At 41.1% G+C, this 26,593-nt stretch overlaps 2 protein-coding genes, 1 long non-coding RNA gene and 1 pseudogene across 8 annotated transcripts in view; 2 read left to right on the forward strand and 2 right to left on the reverse strand.

Annotated features, from left to right (window-relative positions):
- Positions 1 to 1,046, reverse strand: part of LOC145492428 (uncharacterized) — a 456,732-nt gene extending 455,686 nt beyond the window's left edge. The window contains exon 1 of the mRNA XM_081471875.1: positions 103 to 1,046. The gene's annotated coding sequence lies outside the window, so the exon portion shown is untranslated. The remainder of the gene's footprint in view (positions 1 to 102) is intronic.
- The window catches only part of LOC145492261 (fibroblast growth factor receptor 1-A-like), a 75,991-nt gene that overhangs the window by 31,620 nt on the left and 17,778 nt on the right, over positions 1 to 26,593 (forward strand). The window lies entirely within an intron of this gene.
- LOC145492527 (uncharacterized) lies at positions 5,141 to 11,103 on the reverse strand. Its single transcript, XR_014049997.1, has 2 exons — positions 8,116 to 11,103; positions 5,141 to 5,963 (listed from the first exon to the last, which is right to left on the reverse strand). It is a non-coding gene; the product is annotated as an uncharacterized LOC145492527 (long non-coding RNA).
- LOC145492249 (uncharacterized) lies at positions 14,697 to 20,208 on the forward strand (annotated as a pseudogene).

Raw genomic sequence — 26,593 nt, forward strand, 5'->3', positions numbered from 1 at the left:
AGAGAGAAAGAGAGAGAGATATCGGCATAAACAAATGGCGAGCATATCAAATTGGATCAGTGATAACTAGAGCACAGAAGATATAAATGCAATAGATTTTACCGAATGGATTTCTTCGAGCTTGTGTTATTCTGTGATTTTCCGACTGGCGGTTTGTGCTAGCGCATGTTTCTGCTTCAGGGATGTTCATCGTAGAATTTCTCCTCAAAAAAACACAGTAAACAGCAGAAAGGTACTTCTTTATGTGTCGTAAGAAAAAATACGGGTAAATCAAAGAAAAGGACTCAAAACTTTGCGATGAACTGTCACGTCGTCCGCACTACGTCAAAACAGTGAATGTGGTGTCGCCAACGTCAGGACGACGGCAGATTGCAATCAGCTTTTCAGGTTCTACGCATGACTGGGACAGAAAATAAACTTCCGGTATGCCGTCGGCGTGGCTCCCGTCCTGGTGCTTAAGGTCGCTATTGCGTCACGAATACCGCATGTCAATCAAATGGAACAGCAAAAATGGCTTCCCGATGTTGGAAAGAAATGTAGGGCATCTAAAATAAAATCTCAATTTTTGGCAGTTCAAATAAATTAAATTTTATGTGCTGACCTTTCACTGATAAATGATATGCAACTGCACTATGAAGCGAAGGTTTTTTTTTACCATTTCGTTCATTCTTAGAGCCGCCAAATAGCACCATAATAACAAGGATTTACACTGGTACATGCTTTCTGATTTGATCAAAATACCTTTACTTACTTTGACTTCCAAGCTTTGAGCTGTGCGTGTCTTTCATGCTTCCATCGGTGCCGACCCCTTAAAATTTTCTTCAAATTACGATCATTTTAAATACGTTAAATAAAACCTTCCACGATAAAACAGAATGCCGCCCATCGGCACCGAAAAGGAGACTTTTTCACGAATGGATGTAGCCTTCATCTGGGTGCAAGAATGTCCTGCAGGATGTGAAAAAGCGCGAAGAACAACCGCTTTCCATAGCTTCAGTCTTCGCACAAAAAGGCTGCCACATTTGTCAGGCTTAGCAGCCTAGCATTTTTACGATTTCCACCGCTGTTTCAAATATCTACAGACTCATAAATGCAAAAAATCGCGCCAATTACGAATGACAAACATGCTCGATTTGTCAGTGCAGTTGAAGTAAAAAAATTGAATACCGCTAAAAATGTCTGTTGTTTTGCTCGATTTCGAAAAGGAGGCCCTACGCGGTAAGCTTAAAGTCACTGAATCCCCTCTGTCTTATATAAAAAGGTTGTGAAGCGACTTGTAATCGACTCGCTCCGTCCGCCTTCCTGATTGCTCCATGTTGTTTTCGCAATTTGGCGCCAGTGAGCATGCCCCCTTCGTTTCAAGGGTAACCGCAGACACAGATCATTGCGTGAACTTAATGTCCCAAATTTCTGGTAAACTCCTAAGCAGCACAAAGAGTCTTCGGTTAGCTTCCATAGTTTGTCCAACAAGTCAGTGATATCTATGTTGTCCTTGTCTTCAGAGCTCTTCAGGACAAGATCTGCTATTAAAGGTACGTTTGTAGTCCCATTAACCAACGCATTCTGAACTCGTTGCATTTTCACATCGCCTGTTCTGGCCTCAGCCGAAACTCGATCCCAAAACAGCCTGGTTAACAGTTATTTCTGACAGACCCGGACAGCTCTCAGGTCTGAGAATTTTCTGAAAAAATTTTTTCTCACTTTCTTCCTCGTGCTTTTGCCGCATAATGGCAGTTAGGTGAGAAGCCAAGGTATCATTTATCTTCGGGCTTGTAGCCTCCTGCGTATTTGCCTTCTTCTCGAGGCTAGAAAGAAATTTGTTCGGAGTAGAAGTAGAATTTCTTTCCTCCGCAGCTGACTCGTCAGCTTTTTTCCTTTTACTTGGAGACTCTGCTTGGCCTGTAGCCGACTCGACAGCGTTTTTCCCATCGTTTGGATGTTTCTCAGAACCTTCGCAATCTTCAGAAAGCTCGCCGTCAGGCTAGTGAACGAGAGACATAATGTTATCATTCACCACGTTTAAATTTTCTCCGAGCTTCTGAAAGTTGTTAGTCATGCTGTCGGTAAGAATTACCGTGAAGTTCCCCGAAATGGATTCAGCAAAAGACTTGACCAGTTCAAGCGACTGGTTCTCTTCTACATGAATTCTTTTGGCTGGTTCTCTCCGCTTAATCTCCTGATTAGGAGCTTTGGTCTTCGACGACCTCTACTTAGATCTATCTGACTTTGTAAGTTATCTGACTTTGTAAGTTGTGGCTCTTCCAGCTCATTTTCAACTTTCCCGTGCTCCACGAGCACGTGTTTTGACGTTCCTTCGTCGCCCATTCCAAAATTAAGGAGTATTGCGATAAGATGGCTCCAGTACCACAGAAAAGAAACACAATACACTGTGAGTGCTAGAGGAAAAACAAATTTAACTTCAAAAAACATCAAAGAAACGGAGACTTACGGAAGGCGACCTGCGACCATGAATCAAATGCATCGAGTGATCGGTAATCGGTACATGCGCAGCGCATATCTCATGGAATCTCAGGTCACGTGACAGTGAGGTAGAAGTCTAATTTCAAGTGATTCGCAACGACTGACAGAAGTAGTATAACTTTGCACGAAATTTCAGACCGGAAAAACAATTTTCGAGAACTCAACTGGTGAACTAAATGCAACTAACCTAGAGTAGTTCGAAATATATCTGTTCTTTAATACATCTTTCTTTGTCTAGTATCTGAGTTACTCGCTCGTTCGCTCGTTAGATTTTTTACGAATGGTTTGAAGACGGCGCGTAAGCCGATTCAATGACAAAGTTGCGTAAACAAACCCACTTGTAAGCCAATTTACCGCAGGGAAAAAAGATAAAGATGTTATTGGCCGGCTTATGGTTGGTCCGTATAGTGAAAAATGTTGCCCTCGGCCTGCGGCCTCAGGCAACATTTTCAACTCCCGGCCAATAACATGTACATATTACCTCTGCTAGCTAAGGAGGATAGCTGTGATATGCCCGAAGTTTGCCAAGATCAAATACGCTCTCTCGGTCAAGTTTGTGATCACATTTAATGATGACTAATGACGCGTACACGGCTGTCTAATTAGAACTGGGTTTGCTGAATGAATATATATGTAATCAACTAAGAAAACTGAGATGGAATTCAGTTCAGTGTTGGGGTCAACAGCTTCAATACTTAAAATCATTTTCATACCTTATGGACTACCTTAATAACCAGTCAGTTGAATAGAACTTAATATATAGATTTAGCCAAGCCTAAAAGCGGAGCTCGTCAGTTATTTTTTGGAATGTTGTTACTGATGAAAATAATCCAACATGTACATGTATGTGAAGTAAACTGCGAGCGATTTTATAGTTTCAGCCCGATCTAGGATTACATCAGCAGATCAAGGTGTAAGATGGTGTGATGATGAAAACAGAGCCATGATTTCAAGCATTTCAGGGGAGCCACCAACAATGTTAATCACATAACAGAACTGTCTTCTGTGCTTTTTGGTGGCATTTCCTGTTCTTTCTTATTGAGAAAGACATGACAATGTTATTAATCATTATATTCTTTCTTAGTTAACAATTGGGACCCCCGCACAAAAGAAGTTTACACATTTTTTGTTGTTGTGGGGTATGACTGAAATGCAGTGGTTACAATATACTCAGTTCCCAAATTTCTACCAAATGAAATCTCACAAAAATACCAAAGTAGTATACACATGTAAAAAGTTAAATAGTTTTGTTTTCTAACTTGATCCCCAAAGACAGTTAGCTATCTCCATTTTTGTATGGCGTCTCCTCCTGCTGAAAGGGTTTGCACCATCTCTCAAAGTATAAGTATAAGCAAAATCACTCTGGCATGAACGATAAATATGATATTTTGTTGCTGATCATGAATACTTGCATAGGCTTCTGATAATAATTTTACTATTCAATTCCAATGTGATTTGTTCTTTTTCTCGACTGAGATTGTGGACTACAGGAGCTGTTATTGGGTTCCATTAATTAATTTTGCTCATAATGATTAAATTATACCAAGAATTATAAGTACATGTAAGCTATAAGTAAGTTATCTTATGTACGTGTATTTTGTCTGCACTACACAACCAAACGCACTCAAAGATTATGAGGCATAGGTATATTTGTCAGAAAAAGCCAGCATATCAAAGATATGTTTTGATTGACACGTCAATTAAAGATAATTTATAGCAAAATGGATAAACAATACATCAATATTCTGCATGCACCAAAGCTGGACATGGGGTTATAAGGCAATCATTTAAACAACTGCTTGAAATAATTTATAAATTAGAGAACACTATTTGTACAACACTAGGGAACAAATTAACCTTATTGGACGTTGCGAATGGCAAGGCTGTCGGTAGAATGTCACAAATTTCTCAACTCTTTCTTTCTACAAAAATACTAATCCTGCAACTTTGCTTAAGACCCAGTTCTCCATTTCGTGTTGGCAAAATATTAATTTATGCCATGCTCAATGCCGGTTATCACAAAATTGATTTTAGAGCAACATAAACCTAGCACAATAAATAACATTTTTCAGCCAAAAAAGCAATTATTTAAATAAACCATGACATGATGAGTAAATTATCTCTAAGAAAAACTGATTAATTTAACAGACACTTTAAATAATTAGTTAATACATGTATCATAGGTGTTTCTTAATAATGTAATACAGTTTATCTGTCACAATGTTGCAGCTACAGCTGTATGATATTACTACAAACAGTATGGGTTGCAGAACTCAACTTCCAAGTTAGTTTGTTTAATGAACTTAGTGCAGAAATTATTATGGCATCAAGTTGTCTGTGAATATAGAGAAACCACACAAAGCATTACAATCTTAAGTAATAAATTATTGAACTCTTTTACATGTATGTACAATGTATGTTCCATTAATATTGGGGATCTCTCAGAAGCTGCGTCTATGATGATTTAATTTGCTACCAGTGCATTTTTTTATGGAACTTTTCACACATTAACATCTCTGTCATGACAGTGGTCTCTGTGTTCTACAACAATTAGTACACAAGAAAAATACACCCAGTAAGATATTGTTTACAATAAAAATCAATCCCTATAAGCAATCATAAGGACCTTCAATTTATATTTCTTTAGAAATATCTCACCTAGCCATGGTTGCTTTTAAAATCTTTGATGTTTTAATCCAGGTTGCCCATGTGTACACTGTTCGTATATTGACTGACAGGAACAGGGATGTAATCATACTGTATATAGCTGCTACTTGAACACCACTGAACATACAAAGACATATCAATTATAATTTATAACCAACAGATGACATTCCTTTCATTGATATGCAGTGTACTTCATTGCTTTATTTACTGTCTACAGTAGTGAATCAAATACTAGGATGATGGTACCAAAACTTTCACAGTGGCAGGCTCTGTCCTGAGATGCAAAGCAAACATATATAACTGTTATGAACTTGGCGACTTGCTTTTGAGCGCACATGCAATTTGCTTTAAACAAGAAACTGGACCATTGCAGTACAACAATGTGCATGTAGTCCCAATCAAAGGGCCATCCAGGCTGTTTGGTTGTACATATAACTGAAAATCAGACTTTGTCAGGATAAATACTGATGTTCTTGCTGACTTAATCTGAGTGTGCAGCTCCAGAAGATATTCACACGCAATACCCATTCATGGCCAGTTATTAGAAATTCCAAAGTAACAGGAGGAGGGAGCTCTTAAAGAAAAAAACCTCAATGTGGGGTATGGGTATTTTCTTGAAGAAAACAATGTCTGAGAAATCATTAATTACAAAATATGCTTTAAGAAATATCTTACCTGGTAAGGCCAATTTCAGAACGTTTTGTAATCTAGACTGGCTGGCCAGTTCATACATTTGACAAGTTGACACCGGGCATGTTTGTAAATTTGTGCGCTTCAACATCACATTACAATGTACACGTAGTAGCGTTGGTCAACTGAAAAAAGCATAATTTTGTTGATTAATTTACACTGTACAATATTTGGTTATATATTGGTGTATATCGTTGCACACCAACAGATGACTATTAAAATTAATTTACAGAACATATTGGCAGCTAAATCATAACAAGTGAAAAATCGAGCATGAGCCATTTACATGTACATGTAAAAGCCCTCACCTCAGAACTGTCACAGATATAATATATTTTCAAACTCGCTGAAATTTCAGATTATTCAATATTAACATGCACGTACATCTTTAACAGTGTGTTTGCTTTACCTTCACTTTACACACAACCAGTATCCACCATAGGCAGACTTTTAAGTTTGCCTTTGAAAATAAATTGCGTCAACTAATGCATCTTTCATTACCTATTCTTGTGACGAAATGACACAAAATCCAAGTACAAGAAGTGATAAACATAAAACTAACTTAATTACCTGGTAATGCTTACAGCACCTCTTACTATCTGCATATGCTGTCCATAAACTGGTACTGCCTAGACAATACTCATTATTTTTCTGATCACATCTTTTAAAAAGTCACTGTTATATAATTTGTCCTGAAAAGGCAAATGCATGAAATGTTATGGCTTTGGCACTCACCACATACCTTTACATGATGTACAATGTACACCAAGTCATGATCGACATTCACAATTCTTTTTACTTTCATTTTAACTTTTTTTGTAACTTTTTGCAGTGTCATTGTCCTTCACTTGAAGACAGGACTTCCAGATTAGGTGGTAATTCTCTATGAATTCACAGGGAGTGATAACAATTAAATAGTGACTAACTTTAGCAAAGGAGGCATTCAAATGTCAGATTTTAACGTTAGCTTTCTTTGACGAGCAAAAAAGTAAAGCGCAACAAAGAAAACAGTCAATGACATTAGGTTAATAAGTTAGTCAATCAAAAAAATTAGTGTGAAAAAAAGAGCAGAGAGAGAGTGGAGCGAGGAATGCACTCTCACCAACTAAATTTTGAATGTAGATAAGTAAAAGTTATTTTTATTACCGAGAAATGGTCAGGGCAAGGACTTCTATGCCCTAAATTTTTTCTACGTATGTAAATGTCATTTTCACCGTTCAAGTTACCGAGTACAGCTCTTAGCATTTTTTTTTTAATTAGTACTATCTCACTTTTATGGAACATTTCCATAAGTGTAAATACCACACTGGGGAATAACATCTCATTAGGAAAATAGGGGCCATGTACCCCCAACCAAAAGCAGTGGCACTAATAAAATGAAATAGCAAATCAAAATCGAAGTAGAGCTTTAATTATTTGCCGACAGGGTTTACATGCATAATCGTCTACTCGACATTTCGACTACAAGCATTTCACCAAACCGAACTAACTGGACAACAACAAAATAAAACGAGGAAATCTATATTATAAACACAATATGTATATCATTACAGCTGAGTATCAAACAGCAAATCACTTCTCAATGAAGGATGACCGAATGAAAGAAAGGATGAAGAAAATTCGTTTAAGCTTGCAGTGTTAAAGTTTAACAATTATTCACGCTTAACCATAGATTTGAATATCACAGTGTGTATTTTTGCCGACGACTTAATTTAGCTTTGCAGTCATTTTATCGGCGGTAGCTTTACCAGTCTTCAACCAAATTAACCTGGAAATTCCTCCCAAGCATTTCGCCAAACCGAATAAATTGAACTAACAAAACGAGGAAATCCTATGTAATCACAAGATGTAAATATTCACATAGGAACGTCAAAAGTAAATTTAGCAAATCCTGTTCGCTTCGGCTTAAAACGTTTTGTTGACCTATCTTGGTTTAAGAAATTTTTGTAGTCTAGGAAGCGGTTGTGCCAACTAACACAGAGAAAACTTCAAAACTCGCCCGGTAGTGTATACAAATACAGATTTTTTTTTTAAACGTGACGACGAAACTCGAGACAAAACTTGATTTGTTTACAATATGCAACTTACAACAACCTCCACAAAACCACTCACGTGTTATTGTTATGAGCGAAATTAAGCCTATGTAATTTACAAAATGCCTCACAGCATGGCTTCAGATAAGGAAGACTTTAAAAAAGGATTCCTATTGAAAATAAGCTTATCTCGCCGAGGCAACTTCATAATTTCCATAGCAACGCCACAACAAACGTCGCTTACCTCAAGTTGGCAATTCACTTCGGCCAGTGCAAATCTTCCAGGCAGAAACTTGCTGCAAAAGTTGTGAAGACTGAACGGAACTGATCTAATCTTTTCGATAGATCAACGAATCAACCACTTTTTTCCGCTGTGTTTTCTGTTTTGCACTAAACACACAGTTCTCTAGTTCGTCACCTGATTTTAATCATGTGCTTTTCTTGCTCGGCTGCACAGCATCTCGACGCGCGAATTAATTGAGCAGTTCTATAGCCGTCGGGTATTTCGTCTCCTTTCTATAGTCCTCGTTACCTTTGCTTCACGGCATTGTTCCGTATTATTTCATCCCCGTTCTCTAGTCCTTGACTCGCTATAATTAACGGCAGTGTTCAGTACTGTTTCGCCTCCTTCCCCAGCGCTGGCCTTCTCTCTTTCACGATCTTCTTCGCTACTTCTTTGCCTGTTAATTCTTGCTTTCTGTTTCTGTTTTATGCTTCAGTGCAACCCCGTCTTAAAAACGTTAGATCAACCTCCGCTATTATTTGTTGACATAACAAATAGAAATGAGTTTTCTTTTCTTTAAAAATCCCGCCAAAAGAAGATGGCATTCCTCGGTTCCCCAGTTTGCGTTACCGCGAGGCTCCTCTCCCCCTCCCCCAGAGTCTGTACGGACGGCGTTCGCTCGCTCGCTCGTACGGTGACGTCATAACCAAATTTTCTCGGCTTGATGGGTTTACCAAAATTTCTAAGGAATGGGGCTCTGCTCGCGCGCCTTCGGCGCGCGGGAGCTCCGCTACTAAAGTAACGATGAAGAAACGTAGATCAAAGTACAGATTTCCTTCAAACTGAAAGAGTTAATAATTGTGGCGATTCTCAACAGCTCTATCAAATCCGACTTTGTGGTTTTAACACTGTTCTTTGTTAAACCAGTCGTCTTTAAAGGCTCGTTCTGCGATCCTTTCGATGGTTTCATCCACAGGTACGTTAGTGAGAAGTGAAGATACATCATACGACACCAGATTGTCGTGGTCGTTGATTTCCCTCTCATGGAGTTCATTGGCAAATAGGAATATGTCGCTGATTGTGTGGTCATTGACAGACAGGGGTTTTAGGTTCTCATCCAGCCACTTTGCAAGCTTGTAATTGTACGTTCCCGTGGCTGATAGAATTCGACGCATGGCTAGATTCTTTTTGTGGGTTTTCGGAAGACTGTAGAGATGTGCGAGTCTTAAACCCTTCTGGATTACTGAATCCGCAATGGTTTTGGGCAGACCCCCAACGCAGTACCATCCATTACTTTTTTACTCGGCCGAATGAGCAAAGCAAAGGATTAAGACCGTTGAAAGAACAGTTGTTTAACACAAACCATGGTAAATATAGTCATAGGTTTAATTGTTCTTTAGGCCGGAAAATACTGACTGGTAAACGCTGAAACTAGGATCTCCAAGCATCTAAATTTCAAACATTTTCTGGCGGGGCATGTCCTTACACCCCCCCTAGAAGACTCGCGCCTTCGACGCTCGAAAAGTAAAACAACGTCTACTTTCAAATTTAAGACGTCTACTTGAAAACTTATTGACAGTCCTCCGTGACTGTCAAATGAGATCAGGAAAGTTAATCTGGTTTACCTGAAATAACTTGATTCTCGCCAAAGTAACGCGGCTCTCTGACGAGGTTGTGGTACTAGCCATGTGCTTGCTTAGCTTCTTGATGCAAGACCAGACACATCCAATTTTTTCTTCTAGAGTCATCGCAAATGCCACAGGTGTTTCTTCGTCCATTTTTAAAGTATTTTTTCACCTAACCCTAAATGCCTTAATGTCGATGTTCACATTACCAACAAAAACGATTGTGCCAATATGTCGTGATGTCGTCATGTCGACAGTGATACAACGTTTATCTCATTATTTTCGGCAGCACTTTGGCACGCTTACCGTTAAATTATGATGCTGAGGAGAGTTAAAAAGACTGTTAATTATCTATTTTGTTTACTTGCTTTTAGCCTCGTAACCAAGGTAAACTTAATACTTAGAATCTTTCCCTATCTTTTCGAAATATCAAAATTATTTTACTAAGGTTGACTTTCACCAGACATAAGCTATTCTCGACCCCAGAGCTCTTCTCTTTTGCGCATAACGGACGGCGAAAAGAGCTCTGTGGAACTGGGCCAGAAAACCTGCTCTGATTAGTTTATGATTGAAACAATAAAAACGTTTCTGATTGGTCAATTTACTACGCGCTACCTGTGATGAATTTACGGGGAAACTTACAGTGCGTGCAGGGAACAGTGAAGGAAATGGACGAAACACCGAAAAAACTGTGCAATCGGAAGGTCAAAATTTGCCGTTGCTGCAATTCTCATTTGTCCAACGTATATGATAGCATAGATTTGTTTGGAAAAACGGCTCAAAGGGAAAATGTGATCGACAAACTAAAAGAAGTGGGAAAGATCCAGGTGCAAGAGAGCGATGAAGATTTCCTAACAACAAAAATCTGCAGGAAATGTTTCCGAAAGGTCACAGGACTTGCGAAAGCTATCGATGACTTCCGAAACATTTGCTCGCAATCAAAAGAAATCCAGATAGCGGAATTAGATAACGCTCGGCTTAAACGTGGCAGAAAGCCTTCAACACCAACACAAGAACCGCATGGAAAACGAAGGCCTACAGTTCCCACTGAGTTTACGACACGGCACTTTGACACCACCACCTTGACTCCGGCCGATCAAACGGTTCATGAAGAGTGTAGCTCTGAGTTGAGAGTTCAGATTTCTTCACTTTTCTCCGGCGAGCAAGTTCCTACAAACAATCGCAATATCCTTCCCTTACCTGTGGTAAGCGCGAGAAGCGCCTCGAGTCCAGACAACGAATTAAACAAACAACAGGCCTCGGAGATATTGACGGATGCTGGTCTTCGAAACTCACAGGTTCGTTTTATTATATTATTTTTAAGATTTAAAATAAATTAAAGGGAGCTCGTGAAAAAAGTTCTAGGAAAGAAGAACTTGTTGTGCGTTTTTCGAAAAAAATTGTTACGCCGGTATTTCCATCCGAGTCTGGATAAACTACCCCTATTTATATTATACGTAAGTTAAATTAAGAAAAGAAACATAATGGACAAAATTGTTTTCATTTAATGACCTTCCAGCTCATCAAGTCATGCAAAGACGCCATTCCAAAAGCAACAGTTACAAAGATATTGAGTACTGTGCAGTGGGGAATTCCCGAGGACATTGCCAAAGAAGTTCTCAGTGTTGATAGCATCAAGGGGGCCATCAAGTTACAGCTACTTACAGAAATCAATGACCAATGCCAATCACTGTGTGTAAGGACTCGTGGGGAGCCCTCGGTCCTTAAAGACACATCAGTGGAAGCTTTGGAAAGTGTTGAGTGGTGCAATGTTATGAAAGAAATGAAGAACAGGGCACCAGATATACTAGACTTCATTGCAACAGGGGTTGCTCCCAGACTAAAGAAAAATGTGGATGCTCAAGTCCCTCCAATGTGCATGGTTTACGCAATGATGATGAGCTAGAGGTGGCAAGAGCTTAGCTTGGTCCAAAAAATTGCTACAATTATTCTTGGAGTTGGGCACAGCAGCAAAAAGGTAAATTTAGCCATGGGCGGATCCAAAATATTCAAACAGAAGGGGCCAAAGGAATTGTAGCAGAGTGCAAGCCAACCCCCCTCCAAACAGAATGAAAAATTCCACTCTAAAGATGGCTGGATTTTTTTTTTCAAAAATGCAAGAAAAAAAGGGGGGGACAAAGGTGATGTTTATCAATATATTTGATCATTTAGTGGTAAACTGTATTGTGCTTTACTTTTTCTTCCAAGAAGTACATTACCTCTCATCAAAATGTAATTATAACCATTCCCTATCCACAAGTAAAACCCAATGAAACTACATAGAAGAGTCTGCTTGGGGGTGTCCACCTTTTGGTCAGAGAAGTTTAAAATATAGAGTGTCTAAGACAGAGATGCCTCAGCTTCTGTTAGGGATGAAGTTTTATAAGAAAACTGTGTCAAGACTTACTGGTACTTACAGACTTTTTCATTTAGCAATCATCTCAAAAGTTATTAACAAGTTTTTTTATAGTTGTTGATGTATAGCTTTTAATTAAGTTGTTGTTTCACGTTTATCTGTTTTTTTTTTTATTTCTTGCAATATGTACCATGCAGACCTTTGAAAGAATGAGGAGTCTTGGTATCTGCCAGTCAAGGGCAAATTACTTGAAAACTATGGATGCCATTGGTAAGCATTCATTTACAACAGTTTTTCTTAAATCATAAATTACTTTAAAGGGCATAAAATATATGTATTATTGTTATTTTCCTTCTTGAAAATTAAGTACTTTTTCTTCCTTTCTTTGCAGGTGATGGGCTTGTACAAAAGGTTCGTGACGTAATGAAGGAAAACAGTTCTATGGAATTAAGGGCTACATTTGACAATTTTGATTTCAAAATTTTAGCAAATGTCAGAAAAATCATAGGAACTCTGATTTTCACTGGATAACGCATTATTTAACATTTGATCGAATCTCAAGTACTGGGCTTGATGATACAAAGCCACTGGTGAATGACATTAACACTTTCAGCAATTCCAATTACTTGCTTTGTAAGGATGAGCTTCAGCTTTTCAGAAAAGAGTTCATTGTCCTTGTTAGCAGAATACTGGTAGAATTATTTCCATGTCTCAGTTCCTTGGAATCTTTTATCCCTAAGCATATTAAGCATCGCTTCTCTGCTGAAATGGCAAAGAAATCTATTGTCATCAACCTACCAATTGTTCCATACCATCAGTCGAAGCATTCTGATGTTGTGCAGTATCTTGAAGTGCTGCAGGAGCTACTCACTGAGGTGTATGCCCCTGATGAGAGAAGTATCGCAGAAAAAGTTTCACAGTTAGAAAAACTGGAAAGAACAGAAACACTTCTAAAAGGTGTGTGAAAAGAATGTCACAATAAGGTTTATTTATTTTTTGACAATCAATTACTAACCTGTGGTGTATCAGGGGTGAGTACAGGATTTTAGAGAAGGGGGTTTGAGAAGGGGACTACCAAAGGCGCCCCCCTGTAGGGGGCCCAGGGGCATCCTCCCTCAAACTTTTTTTTTTAAATTGAGGATTTCCAGCAATCTGAGACCAAGTCAGCATGTTATAAATATCTTTTTTCTTTTAATTTAGGAGGTTCAACTGAAAGCCCCTAGATCTGCCCTAGGTGTGTTACCTTAAAATTTTCTGTTTTAACTATAGTTATAACAACAAGAAAAAAAAAGAGCAATTTTTATTAAATGAGGTATTAAATTCTGTCACATGGAATTCTTTCCGAGACAATGCTCGCTTCTTTATTATTTATCGCTTCTTTTAATTTAGGAGGTTCAACTGAAACCCCCTAGATCTGCCATAGGTGTGTTACCTTAAAATTTTCTGTTTTAACTATAGTTATAACAACAAGAAAAAAAAAGAGCAATTTTTATTAAATGAGGTATTAAATTCTGTCACATGGAATTCTTTCCGAGACAATGCTCGCTTCTTTATTATTTATCGCTTCTTTTAATTTAGGAGGTTCAACTGAAACCCCCTAGATCTGCCATAGGTGTGTTACCTTAAAATTTTCTGTTTTAACTATAGTTATAACAACAAGAAAAAAAAAGAGCAATTTTTATTAAATGAGGTATTAAATTCTGTCACATGGAATTCTTTCCGAGACAATGCTCGCTTCTTTATTATTTATCGCTTCTTTTAATTTAGGAGGTTCAACTGAAACCCCCTAGATCTGCCATAGGTGTGTTACCTTAAAATTTTCTGTTTTAACTATAGTTATAACAACAAGAAAAAAAGAGCAATTTTTATTAAATGAGGTATTAAATTCTGTCACATGGAATTCTTTCCGAGACAATGCTCGCTTCTTTATTTTCCCGTCTTAATGAATTTTCAAGAAATATTTACACACAGCAATTAAGGTGGCCGAACACAGGTTTCGCGCGCACTTTTGCTGATGCCATTCAGCGCACGCACAAGGATTGCTAAAAACAAGCATGCCGTCAATAGAGCGATCATTTTATTTACAATCTACGTTATTTTTCTCTATAATTGAACCCAGAGTATTGATGGCTTTAGTCTTTTATTACAAAGATATGTTAGGAAATGTAACGCTGCAAAGAACCCAGCAATTCTCAACTTCTTCTTTGTTACCGAGAGAACCCAGTTAAATGCAGCGCATGCATAGTAGGTAAAAAAACTGCGATTGAATGAAAATTGCACTCTCGGAAATACGCCTATTACTCGAAAACCACTCATTAGAATTTCACGAAATTTGGCAGGAAAATACTTAAGGAAATGGATAACTGGAGAATTGAAAATGATTGAACTTTAACAAAGGAAATTCTAGATATTCCGGTGAACCTTCAACAAGAGATAATTAAAGATCTCTCTGTTAAATTATTAGCAAAATGGTGTTAACTTGTGAGAATCGTTACAAGCTTGCTGCATGCAAATTATAAAGAAAATCTGATGACTAGATTTCCTATAAATAAACAAAACCGATTTTAAATGCCTGTTTATATTTATTCATGTTGCCATGGCAATGGCACATACGTCAGCGCCAGTACCGGTCAGCGGTACTAGGACTCAGCATGCGTTTTATCTGTTGTTCGTAGCGTGGCGTCCGCCATATTGTTACTGTTACTCGGCTGTTAGTTTTATCCCAGTTTGATTAAAAGCCTTACACGAGCCAGTCGTGCCTTGGTTCTTGCCTTATCTTCTTAACTGGCGTGGTGGCAGCGTTCGGTTCAACCCAAGCCGCATTTTCGCCGTAGAAAGCCTCTTTTCTGCCTCGACCGCGTGAGCCAAAACAGTGCATCCTTCGCTGTGACAACACGTCCAGAGTTCTACATCGTGTGTTATGGCGTCTACTCACCGCGCACCGAAGCAGTGGTGCCTCTCCAAGGTGGAAACAATCAATAGCTTTGAAAACTGGAAGCAAAATCTACTGTACACACTATCCTTAGACAGCAACTTCGCCCCCTTCCTCGCGGATGGTTTTACATGGTTGAAAAAGACCAAAGCCCAACCGCTTCGAGGACTCGAAAACGATGGCGAAACTGTACCACTCTCTCGACGCTTAACCGCTCGTCAAAAAACCAACTTCTTCGAGCTGATGCTGGGACAAATCGCCAATTACTGCCCTATTATTTCGCGTAGCACGCTGGTAAAAAACTCAACCTCTCTTGAGTTCATCTGGCAAGCTATTCGACAACACTTTGGATTCCAGGTCACCGGCGCACAACTTATCGACTTTTCTGACATACACCTTGCGGCAGATGAGCGCCCTGAGGACCTGTACCAACGCCTCATGGCCTTTGTGGAGGATTCCTTGCTGCGTGCAAATGGCTTAACCCACCATGGTGAACATGTTTCAGAGGATGAGGAACTTACTCCCACTCTCGAAAACTTCGTCGTCCTCACCTGGCTACGACTCATTCACCCCAGCCTTCCTCGATTGGTCAAGCAGCGCTACGGCACGGAGTTGAGATCTCGCACCCTCGCCTCAATTAAGCCAGAAATCTCACAAGCCCTTACCTCTCTCCTTGAGGAAATCCGCACCTCCGATGACGCTAAGATCCTGCGTGCAGCTGTAGCTGACGATTTTCGTAGCCCCCGTCCGGGTGGCAGGAGTAACTCTAAGTTCCGCACCAGACAACCTCGTCAGGACAAGGTCTGCCCCTTATGCAAGCAAGCCGGTCGCTCTAACACAAACCACTTCCTCAGTCAGTGTACCTTCCTCCCTGACAATGACAGGCGCTTCATGGTAAAAGCGAGACAGATCGTTGGCATCCTCGACAACGAACCAGACGCCGACTGCGACCTCGACCCTGATCCTCCAGTTCCTGATCCCACTTTGCCTACCCAGATGTCGTAGCCTACCGTGTACAGACCCGTCAGTCCTTATATGGATGTTTTTCATGCTCACCGTGTTGTCCGCGTCACCATTGACAGCGGCGCCACTGGAAATATGATCCGTCACTCTACCGCAAAACACCTCGGATGTCCTGTAATATCAAGTGCCCAGTCCGTCCAGCAGGCTGATGGCTCTTCTCAACTTCGGGTGGTCGGTGAGATACGAACAACCTTCACCCGCGACAACACAGACTTTACGTTCGAAGGTCTTGTCGTAGAGGATCTTGATGTTGAAGTACTCGCCGGGACCCCCTTTATGGAGGCAAATGATGTTGCTGTGCGTCCCGCTAAGAGAGAGGTGCTCCTTGGTAATGGGTCTGTCTACACGTATGGGTCCAAGTCTCCACCCAGCCCCCTGCCAACTGTTCGTAGGGCTTTTGTTCTCCGTGCTCCTACTCCTTCCAAGACTGTTTGGCCCGGAGAATTCTTGGAAGTACAGCTGCCAGACGATGCTCCTCCTGATTCAGAGTATGCACTTGAGCCTCGTACTGATGCACCAAGTTCACATAAACTCAAGCCATCCCAGTTGTGGCCGCAGCCTAGTGTCGTTTCAAGTGTTGCGCGGGCCATACGCATACCAAACCTGTCAACCGAGCCTCGCACACTTAAGCGTCACGAACACCTCTGCCAAGTCACTCCTGTCTTCGAACCAAAAGAGGATCCAGGCCCGTCTCCTGCTCAGCGTCCGTTACCACCCTCTAATTCCAGTCACTCCGCATCCGTTCAGGTAGACCCACACAGCATCCTACCTCAGGCCATCAGGGCCAATTTCCAATCGATGCTTAGAGAGTACGACTCCGTATTTGACCCCCAGTTCCCTGGTTACAATGGATCCGCAGGCCCTTACCAAGCACAGGTCAACATGGGCCCTGTTGAACCACCACAGCGGAAAGGTCGCCTCCCCCAATATGCACGAGATAAACTCGTCGAGCTCCAAGAGAAGTTTGACCACCTAGAGCAACTCGGAGTCTTCCGTCGCCCCGAAGATGTTGGTATCACTGTTGAATACCTAAATCCTTCTTTCCTGGTAAAGAAGCCCAATGGCGGCTCTCGTCTCGTCACTGCTTTCGCTGACGTAGGCAGATACGGTAAGCCTCAACCATCTTTGCTGCCTGATGTTGACTCCACCCTACGACTCATCGCCCAGTGGTCACACATCATTGTCACCGACCTAACAAGTGCCTTTTATCAAATCCCTTTGGCCAAAGAGTCCATGAAGTACTGCGGCGTTGCCACTCCTTTTAAAGGAGTACGAGTCTACGTTCGTTCCGCTATGGGCATGCCCGGTTCGGAAACCGCCCTGGAAGAGGTTATGTCCCGCGTCCTAGGCCCCTTACTACAAGATGGATCCGTGGCCAAAATTGCGGATGATCTATACTATGGCGGCAACACACCCCCAAGAGCTATTATGCAACTGGAAGAAGGTCCTACAAGCCCTACACAAGTGTAACCTGCGTTTGTCTGCCCACAAGACCATCATCAGTCCCAAGAGCACCACTATTCTTGGCTGGATCTCGACTGTTGGCTCTCTCTCCGCCAGTCCCCACCGCCTAAACACCCTCGCCACGTACCCTGAGCGAAGCGCTGTTGGTCGATTGAGATCCTTCATTGGGGCATACAAGGTCCTCTCCCGCGTCATCCCAAGGTGCTCGCGTTACCTCACTTCCTTGGATGCTGTAACGGCCGGTCGTCCTTCCCAGGAATCCATAAACTGGACCGATGATCTAAGAGGTGCATTCCGTAGTGCTCAGAATGCCCTTTCATCTGCGCTCACAATCAAGTTACCCAGACCCGAGGACCAGCTATGGATTGTAACTGACGGAGCTGTCAGGGACCCAGGAATAGGTGCTACCCTCTACGTGACGCGCGAGACAAGTTACACGTTTCCGGTTTCTTCAGCGCTAAGTTGCGGGGGTCCCAGACAACGTGGCTTCCATGCGAGGTAGAAGCCCTCTCCATTGCGGCTGCTACTAAGCACTTCAGCCCGTATCTTATTCAGTCGTCCAAGAAGGCCTGCATCCTTACTGACAGTAAGCCCTGCGTCCAAGCGTACGAGAAGCTCTGCCGTGGGGAGTTCTCTGCCAGCCCTCGTGTATCCACTTTCTTATCTGTCGTAAGCCGCTACCAGGCTTCTGTAAGGCACGTCTCAGGCGCTGATATCCTCCCGTCAGACTTTGCAAGCCGAAACGCCGCCCCCTGTGAAAACGAGACCTGTCAGGTGTGTTCTTTCATCACTCGAACTAGCGACTCTGTTGTCCGAGCCGTGTCTGTTCAAGATATCCTCCAAGGGAGCGTCCGCCTTCCCTTCACCAGCCGGCCCGCCTGGTTGGCTGTTCAGTCTGAATGCCCAGACCTGCGCCGGACACACGCTCACCTTGTCCAGGGTACGAGACCTTCCAAGAAACTGACTAACATCAAGGACGTCAAACGGTATTTACAAGTTGCGTCAATTGCAAATGATGGCCTCCTTGTTGTGCAGCGTCATGAACCGTTGTCACCGTCCAGGGAGTGCATTATCGTCCCCCGCCAAGCCTTGGATGGCCTTTTGACCGCTCTTCACATTCAGCTTAGCCACCCGTCCTGCCACCAGTTGAAGATGGTCGTCAAACGCTAGCTTTTCGCCCTCGATCTGGACAAGGCAGTCTCTCGTGTCTCTGATGGATGCCACTCCTGTGCGGCACTCCGAAACTCTCCAACTGCACGTATTGACCAGTCCACCTCGCCACCACCTGACGCTATTGGTCGGTCCTTCGCAGCAGACGTCATCAAGCGCTCTCGCCAGCTTATCTTTGTCCTCCGCGAGACTGTGACCTCTTACTCTTCCAGTTTATTGCTTGAAGATGAGCGGCACCAAACGTTACGCAATGCCATCGTCAAACTCTGCTTGGAAATGCGCCCTATGGATGGTCCACGCGCTGTGATCCGTACTGACCCTGCACCTGGCTTTAAGGCCCTAGTCAACGACCCACTCTTAGAGAAACACAGAATTACAATTGAGCTTGGCCAGGCCAAAAATCCCAACAAGAACCCCATAGCTGAGAGAGCTGTTCAGGAGTTGGAAACAGAACTATTACGTCAGGAGCCTCTTGGTGGTGCTGTCTCTCCCCTCACTCTCGCCGTAGCGACCTCTGCCTTGAACTCTCGTATCCGTTCACGTGGCCTATCCTCACGAGAAATGTGGACACAGCGGGACCAGTTTTCAAACAAGCAGTTACCCCTTGCCGACGACCATTTAATTACCCTCCAGCACAAGCAGCGCCTCTCCAACCACCCCCACAGTGAGCGCTCTAAGGCCCCTGTGCAGCAAAGGCGCCCTACTCCCCAGATTGATGTTGGTGACCTAGTGTATCTCCATTCTGACCTGAACAAGTCTCGAGCCCGCGACCGCTACCTTGTTGTAGCCATAGAACCACCGTTCTGTGACATCAAAAAGTTCATTGGATCCCAATTACGCAGCTCATCATACCATGTCAAACTATCAGAGTGCTTCAAGGTCCCATCTGACTTGGCCGACCCCTTACGTGTTCCCCACACACGTCGCAGTAACGACTCAGACGACGAAGACGAACCTGGTACCACATCGTGCCCTCCACCCTCTCTGCCTGACATCCCTGATGCCATCTCTTCTTCAGCGCATCAGCTACCTGACAGCTCTCACTGTGTTACACCACAAGCCTGTGCCTTTCCTGTTGACCATACCATGGTTGACGCAGCTACACAGCCGTCATGCCCTGATGACACCCCATTAGAAAACGCAGTCATGTCAGCAGACACTCCCACTCCTGACCTACGGAGATCCTCACGTGTCCGCCGTCCTCCTACGCGTTTTGTAGATTATGTCACTGAACTCTGACTTTCCCTTGCATATAAGTTAGCGTCAAGTACATTCCACTATGTTCTCGGTTCCTGTTATGTGGCATACTATGCCCCTTTTTACTTTATGTATTTACTGCGTTGAAAAGACTTATGAAACAAGAAGAAAGAAGTCACGCCAGTACCGGTCAGCGGTACTAGGACTTAGCATGCGTTTTATCTGTTGTTCGTAGCGTGGCGTCCGCCATATTGTTACTGTTACTCGGCTGTTAGTTTTATCCCAGTTTGATTAAAAGCCTTACACGAGCCGGTCGTGCCTTGGTTCTTGCCTTATCTTCTTAACTGGCGCAGCTTAACCATGAAAAAACCAAAGTTTGTGATGTTAACTTGCGTGCTGCCATTTTTGGCGACCGAAGGACCAAGGGTTTTAGAGAAAAAGGTGAATGAACACAGGCATCAAAAGATGTGTTCATGCAGTCACCTTAAATTAATGTGCTTCTGTCAATAATCAGTTGGCTAAATTTATGACAGAAGTTAATGTATATAATAAAATATGAAATATTTTAACATAGAAATTATTTGCTTTGAATATATGTATTGAATGTATAAACAGTGAAACAGATTTACTTTAATACATGAATTTTGTTTTCAAAAAGTAATTTTCTGGTGTTCTGCAACTGGTAGGAAAGCATATCCCACTGTTTGGTGACCTTCTTGGTCGGGAACGAGTGACTGGAGCGAAGAAAATTAGGCTGCGACTATTCATGTGAAAAGTTTGACTGTGATAAGTTAATAAAGATGGTGAATTTTAAGCTCGGTAATGAAATGTGAAGGTGAATTAATCAACATGACACGAGCGTGGGACAAAGAAAATTCTGAGTCCCCGACAGGAATCGAACCCATGACCTCCCGAACACCGGGCGGGCGCTCTATCCACTGAGCTACGAGAACTCATGGAGAGCAAGGTCATTTAACTGAGTTCATATATGATAGGTGTCCTGCATACTGCTAGGATCAACGCAGTATGCAGGACACCTATCATATATGAACCCCATCTGAAGATGTAGGTCGTTTGACCCTTGTGCAAGCAGTGCACAAGATTTTTACAAAGTAAAAGGGACTAAATTGTGCTTTGTAACATTATTTACATGTCTACATGCAAAGCTGCTTACAATATGTTTTCCCAACTTGATGTACTGGTTTTTAGATGGTCAAGAAAAAGCAAATAATTACTATTTAATGAATATAAAAAATAACAATATTATATGCATTTAATGCAAAGCCTAGCGTAGCCTACATCCGGACTGGAGATTTCTGTCCTGCTACCAGCTCAGAGAACTTTCAGTTCTCAGGCTATAATCACTTATTGCAACTGTCAAATGTACTGTAATAGGAGGTGAAACTAATGCGGCAGGTTTCTTTCACAGGTCACAGGTCACAGTCAAAAAAGCACTCAGTAAAACTCGCGATGTAACAATTACCCGAGATTCCCAAGAGGTTTATCGATGTTTCCATGCAACAAACCCTAACTAAAAATGTTTTACTGTATAATTTAAATAAAAACATTTCTAGGGGTGGTAATTGTACGAAATGGGTTGAAATGTAGCTTTCAGACATGTAGTGTTACAGATATTTTATCGTAATAAGATAATTCATTATGATAGCAAATTGACCTGCTTTATTTCTATCTTTTTTGAAATCTTTACAACGAGTATGTACTAAACAGAAACAAGAGGGTCCCCTATACCTCTTCTGAAAACAATTTTACGCATAAGTAATTAGCCTTTTCACGCATCACGAAAAATTCGAAAAACAGCTTCACGTTCACAGGAAAAAGCAAGCAATCACTTTTCACGTAAAAATGCAAAGAATAAATCATGTGTCACATAAAAATACAAATTCTATTCATGTTTCGCAAAACATACAGAACCCTCCATTTTGATTCATCGAAATGCGTGTGTGACATATCGTGACAGACTAGATTCTAGGCCCTCCTGGTTCACTGTCGCTGTGGTTAGTTCTCAGTCCTCCAGCCGTAAGCGCGTCGAATGGGTAGGTTTTACATCTAGTTTGGTGTAATTTACGAGCTTTAATGACACTAATATCTCCAAACAAAGGAACAATTATTCCCGCAAAAGTCGTTGGTTCGCAAATCACGTTTAAGTAAATTCATAATTCACGGATCAGTGTAAGCCTCTTCCGTTTTCATATTTTATTGAAAGGTTACAAAGAATTTATGTTTTCAACAGAAATAAGTCTTGGCTTTCATTGGATCAATTTTTGTTATTTCAGTGCTACAGCTGAGTTCCCCTATGCGTTTTTTTTCTCAGAAAAGAGCTGTTATAGTTACACTTGGGACACACTTGTATGCATCTGCTTTATTACGTTTTGGCATATTTTTTGGTGACCTGTGACCTGTGACCTGTGACCTGTGAAAGAAACCTGCCGAAACTAATAATAATAATGATGATAATTTAACATCATAAATGATGGACTTAAATATTTTCAATGATATTATAAAACTATGCAAGTATGAGATTGAAATGTCAGTATGACTGTTGAATTTCAATCATGTTACATTACCAGATCACAGTCCTAAGTCCTCCATGTTACTGACCAGTTTTAGTAGTAGTCTAGCTATCATGCAATCAATTGGTGTGAGATTGATGCATTAAGTCCCCTCTCTCTTTTATTAATTCTCTCTTTAGTACATCTGGGAGCAGCTGCACAATACACAGTCTGCACGAGATGTAGGTACCCTATACAACTTGAGGCAACGTTTTGGCTTAGTAAATGTTTCCACCAAAGTTAAGAGCAACTTCGAGAGTGCCAATTTCCTTATGTTATCAGCAACAAAAGCCTACTTGTGTAGTGCTTTCATGGAGTATGCTGGTCTAGAACGATTGGATGGCCCTCCAAAGGAAATTACTTCCTCAGACCCAAAGGGCTTGGAAAGGATCATTGGTTGTTTTGTGGATGAGTACGTGATGCTTGAATTTGATGTTGAAAAAGCTCTGAGACAACAAAAAGAGCAAGCACTGCAGCAGCCACAGACTGAAGCTGCTGCTACAGAACCCAGGTTTCAGCAATCACCCATCTACTCAGCAGGTACAGAATTGAATACTTATGTAATTTATTATTGAGCCGTGTGTTTATCTGCATTATTTTGTTAATCATTAGCTAAGGTTAACATTTTTGGTTATCAGTTAAAGAAAAAAGAGGCAGTTGTTACATAGTTTTAAAGTAGGCAGCTTTATTGTTGGAGTAGGTGGCTGATTTTGTCATCTTGCTTAAAGAATCAGGTGATTAGCAAGTAGAGTAGCTGGGAGAGATCATGAAGTAGATAGTGATTTTTGCTGGTAGCTGGGTACTTCTGACAAGCCTAAGAAGGAACAATAATTTTCTGTTGGCTCGGATCTGAAAGAAACAGCCATTAGCTACTAATTACTTAAGGGGCTTGTCAGAAACAGACAAGGGAGATGGGGAGAGAAAGGGACAGCTACATGTAAAAGTAAGTTAAATAAATTAAACACCTGCAAAACATTACGCAATATAATCACTTAAACCATGTCAAAACCTTTTTGTGGACATTGAAATAGTTTTTACCCAATCTGTTACTGGTAATAATTAATCAGGGACATCACCAAGTGAAAGACAATTTTTTTAATAGCTCTCATAATTTTGAAAATGAGTTAATAAATGTGCAAAACAATATGCATATAATAATACATGATAAGACATATTTAAAACCTCACTAATTAAATCCACTACACGTAGGCATTTTTTTTGGCTTATTGTTGTTTATGTTTCAAAAAGATCAAGAGCAAAGGGAAGTTAACACAGATTCATTGACCAGAGCAAAGAGACCACCCATCCAACCAGGTGCATATTACATAGATTACATTTTATTTGAAGTTAACTTTATGTACACTAAAAACAAATGGTTTTGGCTCTTTTTTGTTCCAGGTCATTGGCTTTTTAATTCACGATATTATTTAAAGATTTCATGGTACAACTGCTACATGTATTTCACTACTGTTATGCATTTTGCAGGTCACATTGTTGCTCCTCTCCAACAAGTACCTAACCAGGGACCTATAGTACTAGGAGTGGGGATAGTAATACATGTAACTCCTCCACCCAATATTGTGACCAACACTGAGACTGCATTGGTGTATGTAGCTCATGTTGAGGCAGCAAGTCCTGAAAGAAACACACACAACCTGCATGTTGGACAGTACGTGATTTGGCAGAAAAACCTCTTAGCATTATGTGGTCAGAACAAAGCAAGTCAAGAGGACAACAAACAACAACCCCAGTCTGAACCATTTACCGAGCCAGAACCTACAATATCAAACATACCACCACAGGATCCACAGAAGGATGACAGGGTACTCAACTATGGCTTGCAAGTGATACAACTTGGCACATTACTGATGCAGCTGCATGATACAAAAAAGGAGGGGGATGGTGAACGTAATCTAAGAAATGCAAAACTATTAATGCTTTATTTCAGATCTATACCAAAAGGAATGAAGTATGCATTTGAAATGATGTGGTTTATAACATGTGTTAAGGCCCTTTACACTCAGAAAGTAGCCCATGGGATTATACATGGACAGTTTGTTAACTGGAGAGGTGGTGAAGGGAACAATGTTGCCAACGACCTTAAACAAGAGCACTTTGTTAAAGGCCACAAAACTGTTCTGAAGGATCTTGTAGCTAACAAGACACTCACAGCAGTAGAGGGGGCTACAAAAGCTTCTTGTGGTTTGAAAGGTGTTTCAGATAATTTTGATAGACAGTGTCAAATTGCTCCTGACTACACCCTTCACACATCTCTGAGTAAGCAAGATGACGAGAGGAAAATGATTGAACTTATACATAGTCGAAGACCATTTGTGTTTACTTCAGGTCGTAAACACAACTCTTTCCCCACCATCCCAAAAAGTTCCCTCGACCAGTTGGACATTGTAAAACTGGATGCTTGGTTAACTAGACATAAAAGGAAACTGGCAGTCTGTAGATTTGCTGGAGCTGACACTGATGGGGATAGCAGCAGTAATATTGAGGATGAGAGTGACAACGACTTTGATGAAGAGTCGGATGTGGATGAAATCAGTCCTGATTAGTCACACAAAAAGTGTGAAGTTAGAAATCATAAGCGCATTATCTAAAAAGGACAAAGTTTACTGTCATTCCAACATAACTTTAGCCGTCTTACATTGTTGTAAGAATTTTACAAATTATTTAAGTTTACACCCTTGCATACATATAGTATCTTAAATGTGCTCAGTCTTCCACGATAATTCAGTAAGTACATGTACCATTGATATTTTGAGAACAACAGGTAATCCACATAAATGCACTTATAACCTCCAAGGAAGCCATTTCCATCCACTCACATTAAATCCTAACATTCTTCAGGGTAAACTATGAATAACAAGGCATATTTTAGAAAATAGCCCGAAGAAAATACGTGCCCTAAATGGTTAAAAATCATATTTCTGTAACTCAATAGAAAAACAAAAAAGTTGTCCTAGTCACATTGTTTATTATTTTCTTTGGGCTCTTTGCTAAAAAAGATAAAAACATTTTCTTGGTGTTTCTATTGGATTATACATTAGAAAAACTTGTGAAAGTTTGGGAGGACGTGAAAAAGCTGTCGAAACACTCGCGTGTCAGCTCGTGGTCACGCAACATTTCTAGTTCTCCCAAACTTCCTTTTGTGTTTTTGCGAGAACTTGCGTTGTCATTTGCATAGTTGATAACCAGCCATTTAACTATGACTTATTAAAACATAAGAACTGAACATAACTCCATCTAGGTCTGTAGCTCACCCAGGACACTTTGTAGAATGTCAATAGCTTTAGCATTGTCTTCACTGAAAACAGGTAAACAGGATAAAATACTCCCAACGGAATCTAAGTGCTCAAAGTTTTGCACTGTTGTATCAACTAACTCTACGCTGAAACCAGTTGACAAGCTCACACTGCCAACACAAGACCTGGAAGTACCCAGGGTATCACGAAAACTAAGAAGCCTCTGACGAAAAAGGTCTCTCTGTTCTTTGGAAACAGCGATGGAACCAGGAGGTGCTGTACTCTACAAATCAACTTCAGTGACAAATTTTGGTTTCTTAGCTTCACTTACGCAAAGTTCACAGGAGCATATGTTTCTGTGGTTGTCACAGCAATCATGACCACCATCAGTTCTGTCTGGGGCTTGATACCCAAAATATTGGAGAATAATTTCGCGTTTGCAATCAGATGTTGATTTCACAAACTTAATCATAATATCTTGTAGGCCACGTTTCGCTTTACTAGTGTCATATGCATTGTAGTAAATTGTAGCTTTGGCTGGTAGACCATCCCTTCCAGCACGGCCAGCTTCCTGGAAGTACTCCTCCATGGTGTAAGGTACACCCAGATGAATTACCCTTCTAATGTTAGGGCAGTCTATGCCAATATGCCAATACCAAATGCAATTGTAACAAAAAAAACCTCTGTGCTTACATTTCTTGTTAGTAAGTTCTTCCATAATGCGCTCTTGTTCATGTTTTGGGTATTGTGCATGACATTGTGTTAAATAGCCTGTTCTTGGCCACTTTGTCTGCATGGAGTGGCTCGTACTGATTATCACCTAGCTCAGAGCTGAAATAAAGAAAGCTTTCAGCACAGCCCTCCAGGTCCCCATAAAATATTGTTAACAGCATGGCAGATCTTTTAGC

The sequence above is a fragment of the Orbicella franksi genome, chromosome 7 (assembly GCF_964199315.1).
Source record: "Orbicella franksi chromosome 7, jaOrbFran1.1, whole genome shotgun sequence".
NCBI lineage: Eukaryota > Metazoa > Cnidaria > Anthozoa > Scleractinia > Merulinidae > Orbicella > Orbicella franksi.